The 23,461-nt window shown below is 40.6% G+C and overlaps 1 protein-coding gene across 8 annotated transcripts in view; it reads right to left on the bottom strand.

The window, feature by feature from the left end:
- SRGAP1 (SLIT-ROBO Rho GTPase activating protein 1) overlaps positions 1–23,461 on the bottom strand; it is a 289,170-nt gene that overhangs the window by 180,130 nt on the left and 85,579 nt on the right. Inside the window, exon 1 of one of the 8 annotated variants that reach the window (XM_045062020.1) lies at positions 14,935–15,383. The exons of 6 other annotated variants lie outside the window; for them this stretch is intronic. The gene's annotated coding sequence lies outside the window, so the exon portion shown is untranslated. Of the gene's footprint in view, positions 1–11,531; positions 12,432–14,934; positions 15,384–23,461 lie in introns of those variants that run through there. One more of the 8 variants, XM_045062019.1, reaches the window with a different exon arrangement.

The raw sequence follows: 23,461 nt of genomic DNA, 5'->3' as shown, positions 1-23,461 counted from the left end.
GTCCCCAAGTTTGCCTCCTTACCTCCTTGACGTCTCAGCCCAAACTTTACCTTCTTACTGAGGTCTTTACTGATTATCATAGTTATAAGTGCAGCAATGCTCCCACTTCATTTTTCTCTATAGCACTTACCACCATCTCACACACCATACAATTTACATAGTTATTTTTTTACTGTTTACCTTATTTCCTCTGGAATATCTGCCAACGAAGGCAGGATTATGTATCTATTTTTATTTAGGGATTTTTAATTTTTTTTGAAGTAATCTCTACACCCAATGTGGGCTTGAACTCATAACCCCAAGATCAAGAGTCCCATACTTTTCTGAATAAGCCAGCCCCAATTTTGTTTTTCGGTTAAGATTTTATTTTTGTTTTTTCTTTTTAAAAAAGTTTATTTTGAGATAGCGAGATTGGGAGGCAGGGAGTAAAAGAGTGGGGGCAGGGCAGAGAAAGGGAGAGAGAGAATCCCAAGCAGGCTCTGCGCCGACAGTGAGAGCAGGACATGGGGCTCGATCTCACAAAGCACGAGATCATGACCTGGGCCAAAATCAAGAGTCAGATGCTCAACAAACTGAGCCACCCAGGCACCCCAAGATTTTATTTTTAAGTAATCTCTATACCCAATGTGGGGCTCAAACTTCTGAGTCCAAGATCAGGGGTTGCATACTCTTCTGAGCTAGCCAGCTGCCCTAATCATGTGCCTATTTTGTTCACAGTTCTCTCTTCAGAGCCAAGAACACTGCCTGCCACATAGTAGGCCCTCAAATATCTGAGGAGTTAGTTGAAAACTACATTTTATAAGGAATTTCAACAACTAAAGTGTTCCAGCAGTCAAAAGAGATTTGGGATTAATCTCCTGGTCTATAGCTAAACTCTAGTATCAAAATTTTTCAAACCATATTACACATTTGCAAAATATCATACCCTTTTCAGTGGTTTCCATTTCTTACAGACTTAGGTTGCCTAAGAGTGTGAATCATTTCTGTGTCATGCAAATGGAGCTAAGAGGCATCAGTAACTTGTCCAAGTCACATTACACAATCAGTGGCTCAGTCATAACAAACGCCGAAGCACATGTTCACTTCTGGACGGCGTCTTTTTAAAGAGGCCACTATCTCAGCTCATCATCTGCCTTCATTAAATAGAGAAGAAGTTCTCTTAGGGCAGTGATTTATAATCAGAACTGTACATCTTCAAATGATTTTAAATACACGCATCCACTTATTTAATAGTCACCAAAAGAAATGCATTTGCTAGTATTCTTCGTTTTTGTTTTTTTTTTTTTTTTTTCTTACCCTCAACTCAAACGTCCGTAAGCAGCTCATTATTTTTCTTTAAAGACAACTCGGTTTCAGGCACCACTTCAAGAAAAGAAAACCAACATTCAGGACTGTTGCTCTTTCTATGAGCGGCTTTTCTCTTTCTTGTACCTCGATGGAGTTTCTCGAAAAGTTACACTTTAAAGGACTCGATTTAGTAGGTACTTATTTAGCCCCTTGCACAGAACTGGCTATGGGGGGTTAGTAGACATCTAGTTAAATCAAGTACTTAGACAGAAGGGAAAGAGGAAGGAGGAAACAGTACTAATGGTTACTGACACGATATATATCACCTCAATTAAAACAACTATGAAAGTAGTTACTATAATCATTTTGATGAAAAAAAATCAAGGCTCCAAGAAGATATAAATTACTCAAACGCCCCACAAACTAGGTAGTAGCAGAGCTAAGGTTTGAACCTCCATCTGTAGAGCTTGAAAATCTCTCCATTATACCAAATTGTCTCTACTAACTGCATATTGCTTTTTTTCTTTTTAATGAAAAATGGCAGGGGAGGGGGTGGTGGTGGAAATCTCATCAAAATAGAGCAAAGGATAAAAGAAAATCAGTCTAACGACCGCTAGGCCAAGAAAAGCTTTTCAGGAAAAGTAAGTAAATAAATGCTAAAATGTTAATTATCCTATGACACTAACATACTGACACTTTAAGGCATCTGATAGAAGTATATAGTACTACCTTCTTTTTTTCTGAGGTTGGGGGGGGGACCACTTAATATGGTGCTACTCTCAAACCATAGCTTATTGATAAAAGACAGGAGAAAATATTTTTGCAAAATTTTATAGAACACTGAAACTAAAGTATGTGAGGGCCTGTGCTAGCAAGAGGCTATGTCAGCAATATATTAAAAACAATTAGTGAGGGGCACCTGGCTAGTTTAGTTGGTAGAACATGTGACTCCTCACCTCGGGGTTGTAAGTTTGAGCCCACACTTGGGTATAGAGATTATTTAAAAATAAAATCTTAAAAAAAATTAGTGAAATGTCTTATAAAACAAAAAAATTTTAGATAATGAAAAGATTATGCTCTGGAAGGACCAGGTTCTCTTTAGCTTTATAGTTTATCATCTCCCAGATGAAGGGTATAAACTAACTCAAAAATTTAAATGACGGCCAGTGCAAGAATGAGGCAAAGTCTTCACAAAGTGATAAGGCATCTTCTTCCTCTCTACAAACATAGAGAAACTGAAGTTTATTTTATTTATTTTTTATTTAATTTGAGAGAGAGAGAGAGAGAGAGAGAGAGAGAGAAAGCACAAGCAGGGGAAAGGGACAGAGGAAGAGAATCTTAAGCAGGCTCCATGCTAAGCATGGAGTCTGATGTGGGGCTCAATCCCACAACCCCAGGATCATGGCCTGAGGTGAAATTAAGAGTCGGATGCTTAACTGACTGAGTCCCCCAGGCACCCCAAGAAATTGAAGTTTAGAGAGAAAGTATAAAATGTCAAAGTCTCCACATGCGGCTCACCCTTGGTCTCCCTTAGCCCTGTGGCAAACATCACTAATTGACAAGGGCATTCTTTCCTCCACTTCCAAAGATGGTCTGACCACACTATAAACCGCCACTATGAACCTGGCAGTCTGGGGTAAGGCAAGGAGTACTGGCTTTGCATCCACAGGTCTGTATCCCACCCTGCCACTAACTAGTTGGCTGACTTATCCTCTTAGTGCCTGGGTTTTTCTTCTGTAAAATGGGAACAATACCTGCCATCAAGGTTATAAAGATTAAATGAGATGATATATGCAAACTGTTTTCAAAATGTTAGCACCTTTACTCTTCTTTTCCTGTCCCCTCCTCCATTGAACATTTAATTTAGCATTACTCGATACTCTAATACTGCATATTGGGGCTGTTTGTAAAGCCTTCATCGATACATTTCCATCCCTAAAGTCAAATAACAAATTGTGTTTGTAGTCCCCTAAGTTGATCACTCTGGGTGACTAACTTCCATTTAGTGTTCCAAATGCATTATGCTTCTTTTTCTCATCCAGAAATCAGAAGGCAGGCTCAGCAGTATGGGTTTTACTTCTCCATCTTGATTCACCAATTTTGGTTACCAGGGCAACAGAAAGCATTAGTGTGTGTGCGCGTGCATGCACAAGTGCGTGTACATACGTGTGTGTGTGCGCGCTCAAGAGAGATAGGAGAAAGTCTGCTTAAAATGAAGAGAACACAAACCCTAAAGGTGGTAACATGTCCCAGGTGATAAAGATGGTAAAATATCTAGGCCAACAAGTCATGTTCAGCATGAGTTGTAGGTTAGCAACTTGTCCCCTGCATACTCCCAGGTACGTAGAGAAAAGTTGCCTAAATCTCACGTAACTTAAAAAGCAAAAATGCCGGATCCACTGAGTAAAGGTATGTTCTCTAGGAGATAAAATGTTAATCATTTCTACCAATAGTAAACAAGTCACTAAGTTCAAAAAACAGATCCTCCTTCCCCCAATAGCAAGGGCCTTTAAATGAGAAAATTAGCATGCCTAGGAACCAAAATGAAGTGAAGAAAATTAATCTTCATACCATCAACATAAACATTCTAAAAGTCAAGACAAAAAAATTCTGGGGGTGCCTGGGTGTCTCAGTCGGTTAAGCGTCTGACTTCACCTCAGGTCACGATCTCATGCTTTGTGAGTTCGAGCCCTGCGTCAGGCTCTGTGCTAACAGCTTGGAGCCTGCTTCAGATTCTGTGTCTCCCTCTCTCTCTCTCTGCCCCTCCCCTTTCTCATGCTGTCTCTCAAAAATAAACATTAAAAAAATTTTTTATAAATAAATAAATTTCTGATAAAATGAAGAGCAATGGTGAAAGGAGCTTTTCAAGTTTAATCTATTTTTGTGAATCAGACGTACACTCTTAAAAATATCTGCCAAAATTGGGGCAAGAATACTATACTAATTTGATAAACAAAATTGTTTTTCAGATTAGGTTCACTGCTATGGCTGCTAGAATATATATTATATAAAATATCATATCTATAACATATATGTGTGTATATATTACACATATATATTATAATATATAATATACATAATTTTTTTTAAAGATTTTATTTTTAAGTAATCTCTACACTCAACATGTGGTTTTGAACTCACAAACCCAATGCCAAGAGTCGCACACTCCACCAACTGAGCCAGCCAAGCATTCCTGCTGGAAAAAATTTTTAACCCAGCATACAAAATAAGGGCAATAGTTAAATGAGTTATAAAAGGTATGAAATGGTCCATTCAGAAACATGAATTAAATGCCTACCATGTGTCAGATACTCAGGTAAGACGCCTGAGATTTAAAAAAAAAAAAAAAAAAGGAGGAATTGTGAATGGGTTCTTCTCTGACCAATGGGAGTTCACCTAATTAAAAAAGCCATCAGTCAGATAACTGTCATACAAGAGGGTAAGTGCCACCACAGCAACAAGCAGGGAAGGGTAAGAAAACAGACGCAGGACACCTAATGCAGAGAAGGGGAACAGGGGATGAGGGATAGACGGGTAGGTCATTCTAGAGGAGAGAACACTGTAAGGGAACATTCAAGAACAGCTCACTGTTTGAAATGATAAATCCCAGGCAAGGCTTCCAACAGATCTCAGATGTTCCTGCTACATTCATAGAACTTAAAAAAATTCTATAGAATGTGAAGGCTTGTACAGCTTTTATCACCACCTCACTTGAAAACTCAAAGACTTTGGTTAAGATGAACTCTGGGGTGAAGGGAGGGCATGGAGAGATTCAGGAAGGAGTAAACCTTTTTTGAGACCAACAGGATGCTGTCCCAAAGTAGTGGTGTGGGAGAAAGCCTCATGCAGGCCAGGAGCTGATGATATGGGGCCACCTAAGGAAGCATACAGTGAACATTAAAGCCATTATCCTGCAAGGAATCAGATGGAACGAGAGTCCTTGTCAAGTCAAAGAGAAAGAGCTGAGGTCCACAGAACACAAGGCTTGTAGGATTTGCACAACTCCTTAATCAGGGAGAGATCTGAAAGAAAACCATACTCTTGATGTAGGGATTTCACAAAGAATAAATCTCTAGGATGAGGATTACAAGGGAGCAAGAACTGTCTAGTTCTTTTCTGGGTTTCTCTCTCATACTTGAAGATGCTTTCAAAAAAGGTAAGTAGAGGCTGGGGCAGGCAGACAGAAAGGAGAAAGGTTAGTAGGTTGAGGGCTTTATTCTTCTCCTCCTTTGAGAAGATATGTCTCTCTTTCAATAGGAAGTTTATTCACATTCTAACCAGCTGCAAAACAGTGCTGAGAGCCAAGTTCCTTTTGCCAAAGTTCACTCTTCAAACCGGCAGCCTGAGGTTTGATAACCAGTTAAAATGCTCAACACAATCACTGCCTTTTGGTGGAAAACAGAGGCTCCATTGTTTAGAGATACATTTTCAAGCTTAACTCTTCTAGAATTATGAAATTCAAAACAAGAGCTATTAGGTTCAATCAGTATCAAAGTGAAGGGAATTTTTGTGTGTGTATTAGTTAGGATTCCTTTCTTCTTCTTCCTGCCCACTCCCCCCCCCCCCCCAAAGAATAATTGGATTACTCTGGTAATGGTCAAAAAAATAAATTATAACTAGAAGCACTTTGCAAACTGAAAAAGTGCTTCGAAGTCATAATATCCCATGTATGTGATCCACCACATTTCTAAAATATGTTATATCCTTTCAAGTGAAAACATCTGATCCAAGACTCCATGTTTCCCAAAAACCAGTGGTAAAAAAAAAAAGCACTCACTCAGGAGGTATCACAGTTAAAGAGGACTTACAGAAGTGGAGGTGAGAAAATATTCTCCATTTGTACCAAAGATATATTCTCTTATTTGATATTAAATATTCATTTGTGGAAATTATATAAGTTATGTTCAACCATTCATTCAATAAGCATAATAAAGTACAGTGCCACACACAAGGCATTATATAAGGGAGGCATGTATAGGTATACAAAAATAAACATAACACAGCTTATATCCTCAGCTACCTATTATCTTGGAGGAAATATGAAATATAAGCAGATCTAGAAAAAAAAGTAAAACATACAATGTGTTAAGTGTCCTATGGTATAAGAACACAGCCATGGGAAATGAGACATATAGACTAGATCAAGAAGGGTAGGAAAAGATGGAGTGTGGAAGATACTGACCCCACCCCCACCCCGAGCAGATGAACCTTATCCTAAGGGTAATGAGGGGCCAGTGATGATTTTTGTCATGAGAACAACTAACAAAATGACCCAGAAGTGTTCTTCAGGAAAATTTTTCTCAGACCAAGACAGGAAGGGAGAGAGATTGGGTAGAAAGAGCAGTTAAGAACTAGTCTACTAATCCAAAGTAGAGGTAATTCAGGCCAAAATTAGGACAATGGTAACTAAAGGAGAAAATGGAATCTAGGTTTTCTCCATTTAGTTAGTTATTCTTGGTTTTACATTATGGAGACTTTCATTTCATTATTCAGTTTAGGACAAAAGAAACCAAGTGGTATTCTCAGTTGAAATGATTCCTTGTACTGCTAAAGTGATATCTGCACAATAAAGTAGAAAAGACATACAATCATCTTAATAGATGCAGAAAAGAGGGGCACCTGGATGGCTCAGTCAGTTAAGGGTCCGATTCTTGATTTTGGCTCAGGTCATGATCTCACAGTTTGTGAGATCAAGCCCTGCATCAGGCTCTGTGCTGACAGTGAGGAGCCTGGTTGGGATTCCCTCTCCCCCTCTCTTTCTGCCCCTCCCTTGTTCACATGCTCGCTCTCTCTCAAAATAAATAAATAAAGATTTAAAAAATAGATGCAGAAAATCTGACAACATTCAAATCCATTCATGATAAAAACTCTCAGCAAACTAGAAATAAAAGGAAACTTCATCCTGATGAAAGGCATCTATGAATAAGTTATGGCCAATACTACACTTTTTTTAAGTTTTTCATGTAACTTAAATTTAAATTTTATTTGAGAGATAGGACAGAGGGAGAGAGGGAGAGAGAGAAAGGGAATCTCAAGTAGGCTCCACTTTAGCACAGAGCTCAACGTGGGGCTCCATCTCACGACCCTGGAATCGTGACCCGAACTGAAACCAAGAATCAGACTCAACACACCGAGCCACCCAGGCACCCCAAGCTAACGCTATATACTTACCAGTAAAAGACTGCATGCTTTTTCTGTAAGATTAGGACCTCTTGCTGTTCTCACTGCTTCTGTTCAACGTCAAACTAGAGGTTCTAGGTGGTGCAATAAGCTGATTCTAAAACTAATGGGAAAAGATAAAGGACCCAGAATAGCCAAAATGATTTGGGGAAAAATAAGTCGAAGTTCTATACTATGTAATCTCAAGACTTCTTATAAAGTTCTAGTCATCTGTAGTGCGTTATCAGCATACAGACACATAGATCAGGAGAAGAACAGCAGAGTCCAGAAATTGAGCCACACGTATACGGTCACCTGAAGTGCTGTAAAGTTCAATGGGTAAAGGAAAATCTTTGCAACAAATGGTGCTGGAACAACTGGTATCCACGTGTAAAAAAATTAAACCCTTACGGAACACCATAAACCAAATCAACTCAAAATGGGCACTGACCTAAATACAAGAGCTAAAAATATACAACTTGTAAAAGAAAAGAGAAAATTTTTAGTGACCTTTGAGCTAAGGAAATGCAAAATAAAAACCACAATGTGATATCACTACACACTATCAGACTGACTAAACTTTAGAAGACCCACAACCAGGTGTTAGTGATGGTGCACAGCAAATTTAGCTCTCTTACTACCAGAGACATCGTAAAATGGTACTACCACTTTGGAAAAGAGTTTGGCAGTTTCTTATCAAGTTAAACGCAGTCCTACCGTGTGATCCAGCTAAGTACCCGAAGGCAAAAATGGGTGCCCACATAAAGTCTTGTACACAAATGTTCATGGCACCTTTGTCTGTAGTCAACAATGGAAACAATTCAAATGTCCATCAACTAGATCAATGGAAAAACAACTTGTGATATATCTATCTATACAATGGAATACTACTCAACAACAGAAGGAAACTACTCATATACATGACAACACGGATGAATCTGAAAATAATTGGGTCAAGTTAAAGAAGCCAGACCTGCCCTCAAAAAAAAAAAAAAAAAAAAAAGACTACATGATTCCATTTATATTAAACTCTAGAAAATACAAACTAGAGACAGAAAGCAGATCAGTGGTTGCCTGCAGTGGTGGGGCTGAAAGGCATTCAAGGAAGAATAAGAAAGTATGACAAAATTTAGGGGAGATGGTGGTAAAATGTTTACTATTTTAATGATTTCATAGGCATATGCGTATGTCAAAACTTATCAAATTGTACATTTTAAATATGTGCAGTTTATTGTATGTCAATTATATCAAAATAAAACTGTAAAAAAAATTTTTTTTAAAGATGGGAGGAAAAAAGAAGCCATACCATGAATCCAAACAGAGGTAATTAAGGCCAAAATTAGGACGGTGACAAAAGTAGTGTAAAGGAGAAAATGGAAAACAGAACTTCCTCATTATTATGTTGGCTTCTTTCTATTGTTCATCACAAAGAATTTCAGTTCATGATACAGTTTAGGGCAAAGGAAGATAGGAGGTATTTTTAGTTGAAAAGGCTCCTTATGTTGCCAAGATGATTTCTGCAAAAGAGACGTCAGAGCCTGAAGAGATCAGGGTGCGGTGACTGGACAGAAAAGCTGTTGCAGAGGATCCTGGGATTCTGCCCAGATCTCTGCTCTGAAACTTAAGTGCTCACTCGTGCCAGGAGTGCTGGCTGGGAATGGCTCACGGCTCCGCTCCTCCCCAGTCAATGTCCTTGGCTAAAGGGAGCCACCTCACCCAAGATTCTGTCCCCATCCCTAGGGCCACCCCAACTCCAGAGCTCCCTATGGGATCAGCACAACCTTCAGAAGACGTGCTATTCTCAAAGCACTGCCCAATAAACAGCCTGCACTCAAATCTCCATCTGTTTCCCTGAGGACCAGACCCTAAGACACCTCCCCAAAGCAGAACAGAGAAAGCTGAAATATGGGCCAGGGCTCATGGAAGCATTCTAGATTGAAAGGAAGAAAATTTCTAAGTTGGCTAGGGAAAAGGAACAGCATTCCAGAAAGCATCATTTTCCACAGAGAAAACAGAGGATTATAATGGACAGACAACAACAAAGCCCACAAAAGTAAGCGTGTACATACCAGTGACATCATCCTACAACATTTAGACATCCCTAGAGTAATAATGATGATAACACTTTGAAGGTGTAGGGTCTATAAGCTGACTCAGCTGAGTTGTGAAGCAGTAAAAGTACTGGGGAGAAGATGGCTATTTAAACACCAGAAATGAGGGGCGCCTGGGTGGCTCAGTTAAGCGACCGACTTGAGCTTAGGTCAAGATCTCGTGTTTCATTCTGACAGCTCAGAGCCTGGAGCCTGCTTCAGGTTCTGGGTCTCCCTCTCTCTCTCTGCCCCTCCCAAACTTGTGCTCCGTCTCTCCCTCTGTCTCTCTCAAAAATAAACGTTTTTAAAAAATTTAAATACCAGAAATGATTTAAAAAAAAAAATGGTGGGGGAAGGGGAAGGAAGAGGGAAAGGAAGAGGGGCAGGGAGAGGGAGGGAGAGACACAGAAGCTCTCCTCTCCCAAGAAGAAATCACCCATTAATATTAATGGCAATAAAGAGTTAAAAGTAAAAGTGCTGATTCCTAATCTCTGCTCTTTCTTGGTGGGGGAGGGGCAGGCAGAAAGAGGATGTCAAAACGGGGGAATAGGAAGAGTTCTGTTTGTTTTGTTTCCCGGGGCTGGGGTGGGGGTGCTTCCTGAGGGCTCTGCCAGGAAGTCATCGTTTCTGCCTCAATCACTGAGAAGTGGATCAGTGACCTGTCCACGTCACTGCACAGTCTTGGGGTTGAGGGGCAGGGTACGCCTAGAGGCAGCTTACCTAGGAAACGGTGCTTGCTGCCTGAATAGGAGGGCAGTCGCTGGGGGACAGGTGAAGGAGGTGGGGGTCCACTGCTGCTCACTCATGCAGCTTGCACCTGGGTTCCCACCCTGCTCCAAAGCAACTCTCCCGTTACTGCTGCTGTTCTAGAGGTCTTTTGGGAGAACGAGGAAACACCGGTAACCCTAGTCCCAACATCTTTCCAGACTGGATTATTTCTTCTAAGCACTGTCAAAGGCAACTATGGACCTTCAACTGTATGTATGCATGATGGTAAAGAGAGCCAGATTGACTTCCCCAGCAAAGCTTTCACCAACGCCGCTGGCCCTATACCCAATGTGTGGAAGCAGGAACAGAAGCACAGGGCAGTCACAAAGCTCTGGCTTGAAACTCTACCACTCCTAACTGTGTAAACCTGGGCACGTTGCCTCATTTTCTGGGCCTCCGTTTCCTCCACTGTAAAATGGGAAGATAACAGCACCTTCCTGCACAGAGCTGTGAGAGCTGAGGTAGAATATGCCCCAGCACGTGGCTGGCTACTACCCAATGAGAGAAATGCCTGCTGCCCATTCCTCCTTATCAGCTGCATTTAATCCCAGCACCTAGCATGCACATACACTTCCACTGCAACGTTACGTGAACTCCCTGTCTTTACTGAACTATTTTGTGCGTGTGTGCATGTGTGTGTGTGTGTGTGTGTGTGTGTGTGTATTTTTTTCCTGGACCTTTTTCCTGAGAGATTTTTAAAACTTACTCATTTTATATTTCATAGACTCTCCTTATGGCTTCATATACCAACCATGTGCTGCTGACACCCAAGAATCACCTACTGTTGGTTCAGCTCTGCCCCACTGCAGATCTGTATATCCCCTAGCCTAATAAGCATCTCTATTGTGGATACTTTCAGGCAACTCAAAGTCAATGTATTCCAAATAAATCATCTCTACCCACCTCCAGCTCCTATAAATCTATTCTTCCTTTTCTTACAGCCCTAGAAAAGAACAGTTGTTAAAAGGGAGGGCTTGGGAGCCAGTCAGGGTGACTTGGGTTCAAATCCCGGCTCTTACCACTTACAGGCTATTGAATCTTAGACAAAGCATTTAACCTTACTTTACACCTCAGTTTCTGCAAGTATAAAATGCAGAAATAGTACAAATGTTCTAAGAACTAACATGCTAATACATAAATATGCTTAGATAGTGGCCTGAGACAGCTAATAGTTCAATGAATGCTAATTTTTACTATTAACTTTGTTGAAGGAACAACCATACATACAGAAACGAGCGGTAAGAAAAGAATCGTTTCTCCTGGTGCGTTGGCATGCTTCCTTTCACCAGTCACTGAGTGATGCACAGCTCATTGTGCTTTCTTTTCTGAAACCTCCAAGAAACACAAAGTTAGATTTGGAACTAATTTGTTGTAACCAGACTTAGTCTAGATTTTCTGGTACCTATGGTCCCCCCCGGCCCTCAGTTACTTTGAAGGGCTCCTCCTTTTTTGTTTCTAATTTTAATGTTTTTACTGGAAACTAGCTAAAATAATTTTTCGATGTATCTGTTCATTAAAAATATCTATCTAATGAGCACTTTTATACGTCAGGCATTGTGCTAAAAACAATGACCAATGATGAACAATGGAATGAGTGCCTGCTGGGAGCCGGCACGGGGAGAAGAGACAGATGGAAGGCGGTGTGGAACAGCGCAGAGAGGAGACAGGATAAGTTCAGGGGCCAAGAAACAAGCAAAAGTAACATGCACTAATAGCGCTCGGTGGCAAGTTTCAGCGATGGCAACGATGGCTCATTAAGATATTCAATGAAGCAGCCAGTGAGGAACTATGACATGTATTGCAAAGTGTGGAAAATTCTTCTGAAGATCCAGCCCAGTTGAGGCAACCAGCAAAATCACCATGGCCCCACTAGGACTGGAAACGAACAACAGCATCTGACCAGGAATCAGAAGAAATGAACAAGAAAAAAGACTGCCATCATACTTAACAAACTATTGCCAATCTTCCATATACTTTGAGATGGCCTGGAATAAAAGGCAATCAAATTTCAATTCATAACTGTATGCTTTATTTAGAGATGTCACTAACTTAATTGCTTAGAAAGTCTATATAAGTCATATTGTGTATGGTTATTCTCAAGTATATTCTTTCTATTCAATTAAAGAACTATCAAGGGCGCCTGGGTGGCTGAGTCGCTTAAGCGACTGACCGACTTCAGCTCAGGTCATGATCTCCCAGCTCCTGAGTTTGAGACCCGCATCGGGCTCTGTGCTGACAGCACAGAGCCTGGAGCCTGCTTCGGATTCTGTGTCTTCCTCTCTCTCTGCCCCTCCCCCACTCGCACTCTGTCTCTATCGAAAATAAAAACATTAAAAAAAACCCAAACATCAGAAGGTGTTTTCCTTATAGTATAAATGACAGTCTCAAGGACCGCGAGAATTATCTGACCATCACTTTGATGCCCACAGAGAATCTTTTCAACAAGATTACCTTCAATTTTTTCTTACTTGAGTTGCACATAAAGGGAGTTGAGAAGGGGAGAGATTTGCAGAATCGATGGTATGGTTGTAAATGCACAGAATTTTAGGTTCCTTATTCAGGTTATTATTAACATGTACTCTTATTTTACAGAGAATTTTAATACACTCAGAGACCTGATGTACAAACCTACCATGGAGGCAACAGGTTAGAGGCAGAAAGAGTCAAGAACTGCCAATAAGTAAAGGTAATACAATAATACATTTCCTAAGAAAAGCAAACAGAAAAGCTCAGAAATCAGAGCCATGTAGGGTCATTCTATTCAATGGAATCCAGGCTCAATAGCATCACTATATCAGAGAATAGCATTATTTTCAGCAAAACTTAAGATATTAGGCAAGAAAACGGCTAATATGCTAGAAAGGGCTTTCACGCAAAGGAGTGAATTTTTTTTTTTTTTTTTTGGTGTATTGGGAAAAGGAGCTGTATATCCTTGTCTCTGAGAACACGGGATGACATTGAAGATTTAATAGCAAAGAATGTCCAACATATTTTACCGTTAAAGGCCAGATTTGATGAAATCTAGGTAAAATTCTGAAATAAAATCTTAATTATGATTTTAGAGAACATCATGAGTTTCATCCTTTATGTACTTAGCTTATTGTATTAGCTACAGATCAGCACAGACATTGTCAAGATAAGTCACTAGTTGAGCTGACAGCCAAATCCAATGGACCCGACTAGTTATTTTTTTCTTAAGCACGAAAGCCCTATCATGCAGGACTCTGATTTAAAAAAATAAGTACTTCATCTTTTGGCATGGTGACAGCCATTCTGTTTTATTCAAACAGAAGGACAAGGGATTATAGTTAATCTCAGCAGAGGTACCAAACGGCAAAAGTGCAAAAAGTGGGAGAAAAAGATGTTTGAGGGAAAGTCTTATAATTTAATATGTATTTATCAGGCATTAACTCTGCCTCAAGTATCTTACTTTGCACAATAAAGTTATCTTTCATAGACCAGCAACACTAAATGGTACAAAAGCATCACTGCCATTCAGAAGCCATTAAGCTCTGACAGTCCCTAGGGAGCACTCTGAAGAAATAATCACAGCCCCAATCCAGAGGAGAACTGCCGCTTATCAGGTCTGAGAAGGTAAGGCACAATGATGACAATGACAATGGGTCTAGTGCTTCCTCAGGCAGGCTCCATTCTCCATATGGCAAATGTGCATAATTCATGGGGGATGTGCCACATGCTGACGAAAGCAGGTGCCCTTGTGAGCCTTTATGGTGACACCCTGAGGCATGCTGCCTCCAACCACGAAAACACTGGAATGTTAGAAACAAACGAGTCACAAACAATTTCCCTAAACACTGTTTTTAAGCTGATACTGTAGTTAGCGGTCTGCTGAACACAGAGGAATACAATTAAGAACAATTAGCCATTCAGTGGCATTACCAGAGACAGTTCTCCTTGTGGCCTATATTTTAAACAAAAAGCCAAGCTTCCAGGCGGAATGCTCAGCCACCCTGCAAGTGAAGGAAGTCTAAAAACTGCTTCCTGTTTCCTGGCAGACCTCCATTCCAGACAGTGCTCCGCGGCCCCAGGGACACACGGCCATCCCTTGCAGGGCCCCTCCTCCCTGGAGGCATAACACTCCAGGCTCACAGCTCTTCTGCTAAGCTTTTCCTTTCTATTTTTTTTAAGTAGGGAAAATAGAGAAGCAGCCATCTGAGAAAGACATTTGATAGACTACCAGGTTGGGCAACAGCGAAAGGAGGGGTAGAGAGAAGGTAGAAGGAGTGTACCTACGTTCAGTCAGAAGAAATGGGAGACATAAAGAAAAAAGAATGTTTCACTTTCTAGAAGAAAAAAGGATTCGGACTGAAGAGAGCACATCACTCAACTTGAGCGTTGCAGGGACTTCGAAGATCTTTTAGTTCAATCTCTTTGTGTTATAGAAAGGAAATAAAAGTTTAGAGCCATTAAGCTACCTTCCCAGGGTCATAATGTCACAGGCAGTTAACTAATTGCAGCTTCTCTAACTACGAGCACCCTTGGGAGAAAATGCTACCTTAACAAGGATGAATAATTATTCTTCCCCTGAGAAAAACACGTGTTTTTCACTTCATGGTTGCTGTGAGGTATTTAACAGACCAGGTTTCCCTTTTCACTGGAAGAAACAAACCTTCCTGCGAAGCCTGGGGCCTGCCAGTTAGCTAAGCATTCTGAGCTGTGCTGGTGTACTTTTCTCAACTCCTCTCTAGCTCCCTTTTATGCCTTTTTTCAGCCTTTCTTCCAGGACTTCCATTTCATGTCTTTGTTCTCTTGTATTTTATGGATTTTTGCAAATCCCCGAAAGCTCTTCTGGAACAAAAAAAAAAAAAAAACACATTACAAATACCTTCTATAACTTCTGCCCAACAACTCTGTGCTGCCCTGAGCAGAGGTCAAGCATTAGTGTTCTACTTGACATGGTCGCAGCAGGAGCCTGAAACCAGTCTTGAGATTGGCACATGTCCTTCTTGCTGTGGAATATACTTCCTCCCGAGCAAGAATTCTCGGTAAAAACTCAGGGCACCTCAGTAGGTTAGGCGTCTGGCTTCAGCTCAGGTCATGCATGATCTCACGGTTTGGGAGTTCGAGCCCCACATTAGGCTCTGCACTAACAGTACACAGCCTGCTTAGAATTCTCTCTCTCCCCCTCTCTCTGCCCCTCCCCTGCTCATGCTCTAATAAATAAAAATTTTAAAAACTCAAGTCAGACTTCTATATATAAAAAGTATATTTTGTTCAGATTAAATTGAGAAGTACATTAGCAAATCTTAAGCCTTTAAGGCACCTTTTCATTCAGATAAAGGCATTTCAGACAAAGAAAAAATTAAACACATTCTAAAGGAATTTCATAAACAGCAGCAGAAGGTGCCAATGTGGTGAAAAGTACTGTTTCAGTGTATTTCCATACATTTTCAAATAGCATCATAATTTACAGCAACTTCCAGCTGTTCAACTGCCCAAGATTTCATTTTTACTTGGACAATATTACACAGAAAGGAATAAAAGAAGACAGAAAGAAAGAGAAAAAGCAACCAAGTATTCTTTTCTGCTCTATTTCCCATAAATTGTTACAGGGCGGGTCGTCGTGAGGCTGTGCGGCTCCCACCTCCAATCTCCTGGGCATCCCCACTGTTCTGTCTCCTTGAAGGAGGTGTTCTCAGGACAAGTGGCCCATCTGCCACCCTCTTGGTGCACTAACCTCAGTAGAAAGCACTCAGCATCCCTTTCTGGAGACTATCACACATCACTTGGTCCACGGGTGTCGTGTACTCATGTGCAAAACACTCAACTTACTTTTTGGCTGACCTGGTAACCTGGGGCTGTCCATGGCTGTGTGGGGATACCCCTAGAGACTCAAGGCTAAGCATACCAAGGGGTGCTGTTTCCACACACTTGGGGGGGGGGGTGCTTAATACTGGGAAAAACTAGGCTGCAGACGTGGCTGAACAGAATAAAGAAAAAGAATGCACTCGTTTTATTAGTGATTAGGGAGGGAGAACAGTTTTAGGCAAGCTCCCATTGTCAATATAACATACTACATGTCTCATTAAGAAGCTACAAAAGGCTGTTTATTGTTCTCATGCTAAAGGTCCCTGTACACAGAGAAATCAAAATGTCAGGATTTTCCTGTCTTAGTCCTAAGGGAGATCAGTCTTTGAGCAGAATATCAAACTATCCCCATTCAGGATCTCTGCTTTAATTAATCAACCATATGGGGCCCAGATGTCATAGACAAGTTTGATTTGAACTAAGTAATGCATAAAACGATAAATTTCTTTTGAGGTGTGGATAATGCTACATTATCCACATCTAAAAAGAGATGTTCTTGATGGTTTTTTGGATCTCCTTTACTTCAAGTTCTACGGTAGACTATATATAAAATTATATGAGACAAATTAGAAACTGTCACCAAGATGAAAGGCTTTTAAATTTTTTCTGTCCTATAGGATTCTAGAACATTGTCATCCACAGCACAGCTTTCCCGCTATATAAAGAATGATCAATTAGAATTCTATTCCAACCAGGGGTTGCCTGGGTGGCTCAGTCAGTTAAGTATCCGACTTCGGCTCAGGTCATGATCTCACGGTTCATGAGTTCGAGCTCTGCATCAGGCTCCACGCTGACAGCTCAGAGCCTGGAGCCTGCTTCAGATTTTGGGTCTCCCTCTCTCTCTGCCCCTTCCCCGCTTGTGCTCTCTCTCATTCTCTCTCAAAAATAAATTAAAAAAGAATTTTATTCCAAATCATAATTAACATAAACATGTTTTACAGTCATTTTAAAAAAGCACATATGGATAAAGCTAAACTCCTTCTTGTCCAATGTATCCAATCACAGAACTACCTCTCTCTAAAATAGAGATTATTTTTGTCATTATGATGGGTATGGTTTCTAAGTATTTGTCTAGATAAATAAAGCAAAAATGAACTTTAGAGAAGAATTAACTCTTTAGCCTTGAATTCCCAGGTCCCCACAATCTGGTCCCAACTTAACTTTCTGATTCACCAACCACCAAGAGCAACATCCACTAAAGCCAGTAGAAGATTCTTTAGCCAGATACTGCACACATTCTCATGCTTTACTGGCTGTCTCTTCCTCCCCCTCCTCCACACTTTGGATCCTGGACTTCTAGGACGCTGCTTGGCATAGAGCAAGCATTAAATCCAAAACCGATGGAGCATAACCACCACGTCTCTTCATTCACAGGAAGATTTAAACTTAGTAAACCTGGATTTGAACACTTAGGCAAGCGTAACCTCTTAACTTTCGTCATCAGTATATGGGAATAATTATCGTCAATTTTATGTGTCAACTTGGCTGGACCATGGTCAAATATTATTGTGGAGGTTTGTGTGAAAGTGTTTTTTGGGTGTAATCAGTTATATTGGTGGATTCTGAGTAAGGCATAGCATTGATGGGTCTCGTCCGATCAGCTGAAGGTCCTAAAAGAACAAAGCCTGACCCACCTCCCACGTCTCCCAACCCCCTCACCCCTGCCTGCCAAGCAAGAAGAAATTCTGCCATCAGACTAGACTGCCTTTGGACACAAAATGCAACTATGTCCTGAGCCAGCCAGCGGCCTTTCCCATCAGATCTTGGGCTCACTAGACCTCCATAATCCCATGAGCCAGTTCCTTACAATCAAGCAATCTATGTACATGCACACATGTACGCGCATGCATACACACACCCTGTGGGTTCTGTTTCTCCGGAGAACCCTGATGAATATGTTGTCTTATGCACTTCACAGAGTTGTTCAGATTACAGTCAATATGAGACATGCACAGGACAGCAAATTGTAGAACTGATATATCAGTGACAATGCTTTTGGCCCAATCGAGAAAGGTTTTAGGCAATAAGAAAGTTCGTTCAATTATAAAATTTATAAGTGGAGAATAAAAACTAGTTTGCCCAAGGCATAGAATAATGGTGTTCATGACTCTGGTTCCTTTGACCTCTACATTCCACCGTCTGGAGTCTGAGTGGTTCTTCTTATGATTAGAAAGAGGTTTCCCTCATGCTGCAGCTCCAGCTATTATACCAGACCAGATCAAGTCCACAGGTAATAAAGGGTCATCTCTTTCAGTGTCCTAAAAAATGTTCTCAAAAGCACCTGAGCCCACTTCCCTTTACCATCGCATTGGCCAAGACTGGGTCACATGTCCAACCGTGAACTAAACAATCCTTGATATCTGGAAACAAAACTGAGATTCTTCCAACAAAGAAAGGGAGGATGTTCACTGAGGAGGCGACCAGTCTGATGCAGAAGTAACATATACATTCAAGATACCATGACTATTATGGTACTTCTAGTCTTTAAGACCTCACACAGGCCCCAACTCTTCTGTGTATCCTCACAATGCAGGCCCAAGTGAGTTCAAGCTGCCCTGGATTATTCTAGCCCTTTCTATACATACCTCTCATTATGTACTCACTGCACAGTGTTAAGCAGTTTCTTTTTAAGATAATTTCTAAAAATTTTACCAGTAATACATGTTCATGGAAGAAAATTCAGAAATATACAAAGATCACTCCTAGTTGTGAGTTGAGAGAAAATGGTTATTAGTATTTCAGAATACTTTCTTCCACCTTCTTCCTTTATTCTATTTATGTGTGTTTATGTATGAGAGTAAGGTCTTTTTTTGGTATAAATGTTCCTGGCTTCCCCAACTAAAATTCACGGATGGTGGGGATTCCCTGTGTGTCCTCTCATCCTCCACAGAATTATAGGACCTTAAAAAATATATGTTGATTCATACTCTGTAGGTCACACAAAGAAAGTTTAAACAAGCTGTTCTTTTTCTTTGGGGGATTAAGAAAGAAGACTTAATAAAACAACATTCCAAAACATGTCCACTAATCTTTTCAGATGTTCTTTTTTACCAAGACTTTTCAGAAAGCTTATTAAACTTCCTGGCAATAAGATATACTGCTTTTTGTGAGTAAGTGTTGTTTTCGGACAAGAAAGTATTGTGTAATTTCCCTGATGTTTAGCAATTTCCTTTATACTTATAATTAAGCTAGTCTTCCATTTAAAAATATGACCCCAAACTAGGTAGGATAAATATAAATTCAGAAAACATGATTCTCAGATAATTCCCTTCCTAAGAGATAAGTTCTCCAACATGTTTGTGTAAAGCAATGTTTCTAAACACCTAAATCACATTTTCAAAGAACTGAAGTAGCTATTTGAAGGAAGTATGGCATAAATATTGTAAAAAATAATCTAATAACTTATCTGGGTTTTGGTCTCTGATTTTACTGACAAGGTTTTCTTAAATTAAGGCACAATTCTCTGTGGCATAAAACCCAAATGATAAACCCTCCATTGCTCAAATCCTGGGCTTGTTATTATTTAACAAGTATTTATTTACTTAATATCTACCATGTGCCAGGTCATATGCAAGCCACTGGTGATTGAGTGGTATGTAAAAACAAAGCCATATTCTGCTCTCTTGGTATTCACAGGACAGGCGAGGACCCAAAGACACTGCTGAGACGGCTCATAGGCAATTGAAGACTTTGTCCCAGTAACAATCTCCAAAGTCAAAGCATCTGCTCTCACCATCTTCTTTTTGCCTCTCTATTCTCCATCTCTGCTCATGAAACCAGAACAAAGAGTGAAGTGACACCAAAGGAAGTCAGATTAAAACACTTACTGGGAAAAATAGGGGGTGAAGTGATAAGTTAAAAATGCTTAAGGATGTGGTAGGACCTCAAGAAATGCATGAAAATACACAGAACAACATGAAAGTCCAGGGGGAAAGGGACACACAGTGGCCAAGATGACCCCTCAAATTCCCTTCTACCTTTATTCTTACCACAGTATCTTCAAGGTATCCAAGGAATCTGTCAGCCTACAGATACTTATTGAGCACATGAAGGGGGTCTATGCTCAGATCTTAGAAGAATCATAGATTATATAGAGCAGTAACGGGCAACATAAGCTTGAAATCACAATGCATAGGAATAGACAAAATGTAAGAAATGTTGCAAGGTGGGTAATGAACATGGCAAAAAATCGAACAGTGAAGAGTTCTAGGAGTTCAAAGGTAGGAAGGACTCCAGTGAGCCAGTGCATATTCCAAGGACCTAATGAAAGTGACCGGGGGCGGGAGGGCGCATCTGGGTGGCTCAGTCGGTTAGGTGTCTGACTCTTAGTTTCAGCTCAGGTCATGATCTCGCAGTTTCATGGGTTTGAGCCCCACATCGGGCTGTGTGCTGGCAGTGTGGAGCCTGCTTGAGATTCTCTATCTCTCCTCCCCCCCGCCTCCCCACTCATGCTGTTTTTGTCTCTCTCAACATAAATAAACTTGAAAAAAAATTTTTTTAAAAAGTGGTGGGGTAGCCTCTGGGTCTCTTAGGATGGGTAGAATAAGGAAAAGAGATGGGGAAGCCTCTTCTGGCTGGTTGAATGTCCCTGGGAGGCTAACCCAATGGAATAGACTCAAAAGCAAAAGGCAACATGAGAACAGAGCTCAGCCCAGAGGTCAGGCCTGGGTTTAGAGACTCAAGCGTCATAAACAGGGGACAGCTGAAGCAGTACAATGGATATGCACTGAGTGTTTTGTGCCTTGTCAAGTGCAGGCCTTCCACGTGGGCAGTAATTAACTGACTTTAGTAGAAACTGTCTCTTCCCGGGGCGCCTGGGTGGCTCAGTCGGTTAAGCGGCTGACTTCAGCTCAGGTCATGATCTCGCGGTCCGTGAGTTCGAGCCCCGCGTCAGGCTCTGTGCTGATAGCTCGGAGCCTGGAGCCTGTTTCAGATTCTGTGTCTCCCTCTCCCTGACCCTCCCCCGTTCATGTTCTGTCTCTCCCTGTCTCAAAAATAAATAAAAAACATTTTTAAAAAATTAAAAAAAAAAAAAAGAAACTGTCTCTTCCCTCTCCAGGTGAAAATTTCTACCCTTATGAGGGTCAGCTCTGATGGCAGAAAGACAGTATTTCTAAGGACTTTGGACACAACTTCTCCACCTTAAGTTCTGCTTTTTCGTAAAAGTTATTTCAAGTGGCAACGATGGTTTTATCCTTAGGTGCATTCCCACATATGCCAGAATTACTTACATTTACAGTAGATGGCTTGTCCTTTTTGCTACCATTGCTGTGACACCACTCATTTCCATTTTATCCTGCATAACACTAAGAACCCCTGTGAATTACCATTAGTTCCCTTAAAATTGCAAGACTGCCTCGTTAAACCTGGGGCTACTTATTAAAATTTTATAAGCTCCATGAGTTTGTTCACATTAGATTCAAGCTCTAACTACTCAAGCTTTTTGTTCTAAGTAGTTTACTGTTAGTGTACTTGTGCATGGTTTTTAATAAGGCATGAAAGAAAATGATGGCTTTTTTTGCAGAGCCTTTTATATAATCCCTAAGTGCAGCAGAATGTTGTCTTCTTTTCTGGTTTTTTTTTTTTTTTTAAGTAAATTCTAACCCCAACGTGGGGCTCAAACTCACAACTCTAAGATCAAAAGTCACACATGCTAGGGGCGCCTGGGTGACTCAGTCGGTTAAGTGTCCCACTCTTGGGTTTTAGCTCGGTCATGATCTCACGGTTTTGTGGCTTTGAGCCCTATGTTGGGTTCTGCACTGACAGTGTGGAGCCTGCTCGAGATTCTCTGTCTTCCCCTCTCTCTGCCGTTCCCCTACTCACGCTGCCTCTGTCTCTCTCAAGATAAGTAAATTAAAAAAAAAAAAAAAGTCACACACTCTACCAACCGAGCCAGCCAGCTGCCCCTTTTCTACATCTTTTAAACAGCATTGACTAGACAGGATATTCTCAGTGCTAGTTAACTAGGTTTTTGTTTTTACGTGTTCTAATCCTGGTTGGGGACAGAGTTCACACACATTGCTGTGTGCCAATTTACTGAACGGACAATAGTCCCCTTTTCCTTACCCTTTTCCCTTCTCCAATACTTATATCCTAGGTCTGTACCTGTATTACCCCTCTACTTGTGCAACCTGTGTGTGTCAATGAATCCCTCTTTCAAAATATAGTCTCCCAAGAAAAGCAAACTACTGTCTACAAGTAAGTATGCTTTCTAGTAATAACACAGGCATATGATTGGCTGCTAGGTGATTATCTAATTCATCCAGGATTAGATCAGAATGCAGTACAAAATGAACACAGGGAAAGTGAATAGGAGCAAAGAATTTTCCCTTCTACACTCGAGAAAGCATAGTGCAAATGCCATCTTAAACTCCAATGATAAAATCACGTTATTACCTGGGTCTTCCGCTAACAAGAACACTACTAAAATTCATCAGTGTGGAAGGTCCCTAGGAGTATTCTTCAAGGACTGTGGAACACAATCCAAAAGATTCATTAAAAGAATTCTTATTTATTAGAAGAATTCATGGTAAGTATTCAGACCATCAAAAGATTGAAATTTAATTTCAATTTGTTTAAGGTCGGCTGGAAAATAGTCATACCTGCATATATTATCCTTTCCAGGGACTTTTTGCAAACCTAAGATAAGTTTAGAGGATCTAAAGACAAATCTCAGAACTATGTATGGTTAGAATGAATCGTGTGTCTGATTTGACAGAGTCAACTGTTTGTAAACTCACAACCTAACAACTTTTCTGAACTTGTTAGTGCCTGTATCAGTGTCTTAAGTTAAATCTCACAAACACAGGGAGACATTTATCCAAACGCTTTAGATGGACAACATTCAAGGTATTCAATAGTCTGGCCTTCTCCTATTTTCAGACCTAACCCTACGTGGTTCTATGTATACTCTGAACCCTAAACTAGACCTCATGATCAGGAACTGGCTTTCCAGGCCTCATTCATTTGCTTATGCTTTTCCTTCCTCCTAGAATGTACTTTTCATGGTACATGTAAAAATCTTACCTACTTTAAGGCATCACTCAAACATCTTCTACTCTGCAAAACATTCCCTGATCTTGAGCCTTCCTTAATAAAGTATGATCTCCAATTTCTGAACGCTCATAGCATTTTTGCCTTACTCACCTTAGTAAGACCCATCATCATGTCTTGTGTACGGTAGGAACAACAGCATCCACTGCATAAATGAGTAATTTTAGTCATCTTTAAGCAGGAATATCAACAGTTAATTGAAGAGGAAAAAAAAAAAAAAAAAGAAGGAAAGCGACTGGTTTCACCAACTGGTCAACGGTACCTTGGCCATTACC

This window comes from Felis catus, chromosome B4 (assembly GCF_018350175.1).
Source record: "Felis catus isolate Fca126 chromosome B4, F.catus_Fca126_mat1.0, whole genome shotgun sequence".
Classification (NCBI taxonomy): domain Eukaryota; kingdom Metazoa; phylum Chordata; class Mammalia; order Carnivora; family Felidae; genus Felis; species Felis catus.
The sequence above is the reverse complement of the archived record's forward strand: the minus strand, read 5'-3'. Positions and strand labels throughout refer to the sequence as shown.